Source organism: Oncorhynchus gorbuscha, linkage group LG14 (assembly GCF_021184085.1).
Source record: "Oncorhynchus gorbuscha isolate QuinsamMale2020 ecotype Even-year linkage group LG14, OgorEven_v1.0, whole genome shotgun sequence".
NCBI lineage: Eukaryota > Metazoa > Chordata > Actinopteri > Salmoniformes > Salmonidae > Oncorhynchus > Oncorhynchus gorbuscha.
In genome coordinates this window covers 40,642,562-40,648,861 of record NC_060186.1, presented here as the reverse complement: position 1 = coordinate 40,648,861, position 6,300 = coordinate 40,642,562, and positions in this window count along the sequence as shown.

The following is a 6,300-nucleotide window of genomic DNA, read 5'->3' as shown; positions in this document are numbered from 1 at the left end:
AGCACCTAGTCACAGAAGAACATAGCCATTTTTCCAGCCAAAGAGAGGAGTCACAAAAAGCAGAAAGAGATAAAATGAATCACTAACCTTTGATGATCTTCATCAGATGACACTCATAGGACTTCATGTTGCACAATACATGTATGTTTTGTTCGATAAAGTTAATATTTAAATCCAAAAATCTCAGTTTACATTGGCGCATTACGTTCAGTAGTTCCAAAACATCCGGTGATTTTGCAGAGAGCCATATCAATTTACAGAAATACTCATAATAAACATTGATAAAAGATACAAGTGTTATGCATGGAATTTTAGATCCACTTCTCCTTAATGCAACCGCTGTGTCAGATTTCAAAGAAACTTTACGGAAAAAGCACACCACGCAATAATCTGAGTACAGCGCTCAGACACAAAAACAAGCCATACATATATCCACCATTTTGTGGAGTCAACAGAAGTCAGAAATAGCATTATAAATATTCACTTACCTTTGATGATCTTCATCATAATGCACTCCCAGGAATCCCAGTTCCACAATAAATGTTTGTTCTTTTCGATAAAGTCCATCATTTATGTCCAAATACCTCCTTTTTGTTTGCTTGTTTAGCCCAGTAATCCACAATCAGTAGACACAAGCACTAGGACCAGACGAAAACTTCCGTTACAGTTCGTAGAAACATGTCAAACGATGTATAGAATCAATCTTTGGGATGCTTTTAACATAAATCTTCAATAATGTTCCAACCAGAGAATTCCTTTGTCTTTAGAATTGCAATGGAACGCAGGTCACTCTCATGGGAGAGCGCCTGAATGAGCTCATGGCCTTCTGCCAGACACCTGGTTGAAACAGCTCTCATTCCCTCCTCCTTCATAGTAGAATCCTGAAACAAGATTCTAAAGACTGTTGACATCTAGTGGAAGCCGTAGGAAGTGCAATATGACCCCATAAACACTGTATATTCGATGGGCAATGATTTGAAAAACTCCAAACCTCAGATTTCCCACTTCCTGGTTGGATTTTTTCTCAGGTTGTTGCCTGCCATATGAGTTCTGTTATACTCACAGACATCATTCAAACAGTTTTAGAAACTTCAGCGTGTTTTCTATCCAAATCTACTAAGTATATGCATATTCTAGTTTAAAGACCTGAGGCAGTTTACTCTGGGCACCTTTTTATCCAAGCTACTCAATACTGCCCCGCAGTCACAAAAAAGTTATCGATCATAGTCTGCTGCTGGAGAAATGTATGTGTTATGGCTTTACACCCCCTGCTATAATGTGGATAAAGAGTTACTTGTCTAACAGAACACAGAGGGTGTTCTTTAATGGAAGCCTACGCAAACATAATCCAGGTAGAAGCAGGAGTTCCCCAGGGTAGCTGTTTAGGCCCCTTGCTTTTCACAATCTTTACTAATGACATGCCACTGGCTTTGAGTAAGGCCAGTGTGTCTATGTATGCAGATGACTCAACACTATATACCTCAGCTATTACAGCGACTGAAATGACTGCAACACCTAAAGAGCTGCAGTTCGATTCAGAATTGGTAGCAAGGAATAAGTTAGTCATAAATATTTCCAAAACTAAAAGCATTGTATTTGGGACAAATCATTCACTAAACCCTAAACCTCAACTACATCTCGTAATGAATAATGTGTAAATTGAGGAAGTTGAGGTGACTAAACTGCTTGGAGTAACCCTGGATTGTAGACTGTCATGGTCAAAACAACAGGGCAGCACGGCTGGCCCTTAAAATAACTAACATTAATGACATGTATGTCAATCTCTCATGGCTCAAAGTGGAAGAGATTGACTTACTCATTACTTGTTTTTGTAAGAGGTGGTGACATGCTGAAGGTACCGAGCAGTCTGTTTAAAATACTAGCACACAGCTCGGACACACATTCATACCCCACAAGACATGCCACCAGAGGTCTCTCATCATCCCCAAGTCCAGAACAGACCATGGAAGACGCATAGTACTACATGGAGCCATGACTACATGGAACTCTATTCCACATCAGGTAACTGATGCAAGCAGTAGAATCAGAATTAAATAGCAGGTTAAAATACACGTAACATAACGTGTATTTTTACCTGCTTTTTAAATCTGATTCTACTGCTTGCATCAGTTTCCTGATGTGGAATAGAGTTCCATGTAGTTATGGCTCTGTGTAGTACGGTGTGTAGAATGTAGTATATATACAGTGGGGAGAACAAGTATTTGATACACTGCCGATTTTGCAGGTTTTCCTACTTACATAGCATGTAGAGGTCTGTAATTTTTATCATAGGTTTTTAATCATAGGTACACTTCAACTGTGAGAGACGGAATCTAAAACAAAAATCCAGAAAATCACATTGTATGATTTTTAAGTAATTCATTTGCATTTTATTGCATGACATAAGTATTTGATCACCTACCAAACAGTAAGAAATCCAGATCTCACAGAACTGTTTGTTTTTCTTTAAGAAGCCCCCCTGTACTCCACTCATTACCTGTATTAACTGCACCTGTCTGAACTCGTTACCTGTATAAAATACACCTGTCCACACACTCAATCAAATACACTCCAACCTCTCCACAATGACCAAGACTAGAGAGCTGTGTAAGGACATCAGGGATACAATTGTAGACCTGCACAAGGCTGGGATGGGCTACAGGACAATAAGCAAGCAGCTTGGTGAGAAGGCAACAACTGTTGGCGCAATTATTAGAAAATGGAAGAAGTTCAAGATGACGGTCAATCACCCTCGGTCTGGGGCTCCATGCAAGATCTCACCTTGTGGGGCATCAATGATAACGAGGAAGGTGAGGGATCAGCCCAGAACTACACGGCAGGACCTGGTCAATGACCTGAAGAGAGCTGGGACCACAGTCTCAAAGAAAACCATTAGTAACACACTATGCCGTCATGGATTAAAATCCTGCAGCGCACGCAAGGTCCCCCTGCTCAAACCAGCGCATGTCCAGGCCCGTCTGAAGTTTGCCAATGATCCAGAGGAGGAATGGGAGAAGGTCATGTGGTCTGATGAGACAAAAATTGAGCTTTTTGGTCTAAACTCCACTCGCCGTGTTTGAAGGAAGAAGAATATCCCTGGACTAACTAGAAGGATGAGTACAACCCCAAGAACACCATCCCAACCGTGAAGTATGGAGGTGGAAACATCATTCTTTGGGATGCTTTTCTGAAAAGGGGACAGGACGACTGCACCGTATTGAGGGGAGGATGGATGGGCCATGTATTGCGAGATCTTGGCCAACAACTTCCGTCCCTCAGTAAGAGCATTGAAGATGGGTCGTGGCTGGGTCTTCCAGCATGACAACGATCCGAAACACACCGCCAGGGCAACTAAGGAGTGGCTCCGTAAGAAGCATCTCAAGGTCCTGAAGTGGCCTAGCCAGGCTCCAAACCTGAACCCAATAGAAAATCTTTGGAGGGAGCTGAAAGTCCGTATTGCCCAGCGACAGCCCCGAAACCTGATAATCTGGAGAAGGTCTATATGGAGGAGTGGGCCAAATCCCTGCTGCAGTGTGTGCAAACCTGGTCAAGAACTACAGGAAACATATGATCTTTGTAATTGCAAACAAAGGTTTCTGTACCAAATATTAAGTTCTGCTTTTCTGATGTATCAAATACTTAGGTCATGCAATAAAATGCAAATTAAGACTTAAAAATGATACAATGCAATGGGATTTTCTGGATTTTTGTTTTAGATTCCGTCTCTCACAGTTGAAGTGTGCCTATGATAAAAAAATTACAGACCTCTACATGCTTTGGTAATAGGAAGTTGGAAAACCTGCAAAATTGGCAGTGTGTCAAATACTTGTTCTCCCCACTGTGTGTGTGCGTGTATATATATATATATATATATATATATATATATATATATACACTGCTCCAAAAAATTAAGGGAACACTAAAATAACACATCCTAGATCTGAATGAATGAAATATTCCTATTAAATACTTTTTTCTTTACATAGTTGAATGTGCTGACAACGAAATCACACAAAAATGATCAATGGAAATCAAATTTATCAACCCATGGAGGTCTGGATTTGGAGTCACACTCAAAATTAAAGTGGAAAACCACACTACAGGCTGATCCAACTTTGATGTAATGTCCTTAAAACAAGTCAAAATGAGGCTCAGTAGTGTGTGTGGCCTCCACGTGCCTGTATGACCTCCCTACAACACCTGGGCATGCTCCTGATGAGGTGGCGGATGGTCTCTTGAGGGATCTCCTCCCAGACCTGGACTAAAGCATCCGCCAACTCCTGAACAGTCTGTGGTGCAACGTGGCGTTGGTGGATGGAGCGAGACATGATGTCCCAGATGTGCTCAATCTGGCGAGCACATGGAGGGCTGTGCGGTCCCCCAAAGAAATGCCAACCCACACCATGACTGACCCACCGCCAAATTGGTCATGCTGGAGGATGTTGCAGGCAGCAGAACGTTCTCCACGGCATCTCCAGACTGTCACGTCTGTCACATGTGCTCAGTGTGAACCTGCTTTCATCTGTGAAGAGCACAGGGCGCCAGTGGCGAATTTGCCAATCTTGGTGTTCTCTGGCAATTGAAAAACGTCCTGCACGGTGTTGGGCTGTAAGCACAACCCCCACCTGTGGACGTCGGGCCCTCACACCACTCTCATGGAGTCTGTTTCTGACCGTTTGAGCAGACACATGCACATTTGTGGCCTGCTGGAGTTCATTTTGCAGGGATCTGGCAGTGCTCCTCCTGCTCCTCCTTGCACAAAGGCGGAGGTAGTGGTCCTGCTGCTGGGTTGTTTCCCTCCTACCGTCTCCTCCACGTCTCCTGATGTACTGGCCTGTCTCCTGGTAGCGCCTCCATGCTCTGGACACTACGCTGACAGACACAGCAAACCGTCTTGCCACAGCGCGCATTGATGTTCCATCCTGGATGAGCTGCACTACCTGAGCCACTTGTGTCGGTTGTAGACTCCGTCTCATGCTACCACTAGAGTGAAAGCACCGCCAGCATTCAAAAGTGACCAAAACATCAGCCAGGAAGCATAGGAACTGAGAAGTGGTCTGTGGTCACCACCTGCAGAACCACTGCTTTATTGGGGGTGTCTTGCTAATTGCCTATAATTTCCACCTGTTGCCTATTCCATTTGCACAACAGCATGTGAAATTTCTTAAATAAATAAATAAAAACATTGAAGAGGCGACTCCGGGATGTTAGCCTTCTAGGCACAGTTCCTCTGTTCAGTGTCTGTGTTTTTTTGCCTATCTTAATTTAATATTTTTGCCATTCTGAGATATGGCTTTTTCTTTGCAACTCTGTAATCTGTTACTCCCCAACCTTGGATATGGCTACTATATCCAGGTTTGGATACTGCTTTCAAGCTCATTTCTGCAGCCTTAATAAATATGTGATCAATAGATTTCATTCCTGTCTGTTTGTAACTCCCCTGGTAGGTTGACTGATAACCTGAACCGGTTGCAGGCACTGGTTACAGTAGCAAGAGTCAGAAGAAGTGCAATGTCTACCCCTAGTGAGCTTCATAGGAGACACACCTGAGTTGGCATCTGGTTCATTAAAGTGATGGTGAAGCTATCCCACTGGTCCGACAGGTGATATGAGCTGAATAACTGGTTTTGGTTTTGACCAGCAGGGTTGCCACGCTCTGTTTGGCCTTTCTCCTGTCCTTCTAAACTTTTTATAACGAATTAGACATGTCACGTGATATAGGTGAGGCCTCAATGCAGCCAAAGACATTAGGAAAATCTAAAGGTAACCAATTCAGTGTGTTTGTATGGGTTCTGCTTTGTAGGTAAAACTATACACCATCGATCATTCAGATAAATGCTTAAGAATATGCTGTAAAAGGTGTGTAAAAGGCTTCCGTTTGAACTCAAACAGAGACGCATATCAACATATGGTGTTTACCTTTGTGTGATATTGGTTTCTATCAGTCAGGGCACTGCACTAGCTACTGATAGACACTCACATTGAACCTCTCCGGCAAAGCCTCGTTTCTCCTCGATCATCCTTTCCAGCTCTATGGCTGTATTGGATGGGTGTACAACCTCCAGCTCTGCAGAACACTAGCAAGGGGAAAACATGGAGTTAATTAACAAGCAACTGTATACCATCTTTGTGAAAAGTAACTGAAAGGCAAAACAACATTTGCTGGAATGATCGAAAGAACATGGAACAATAACATCCACAATGGCCAATGAGAGAGAACCCTTACTATGGGCCTCTCGTCTGTGCTGCTGTCCTGAGCAGGTAGCTAGGTCCGTTTGAAAGAACACCTGCATTAACTAG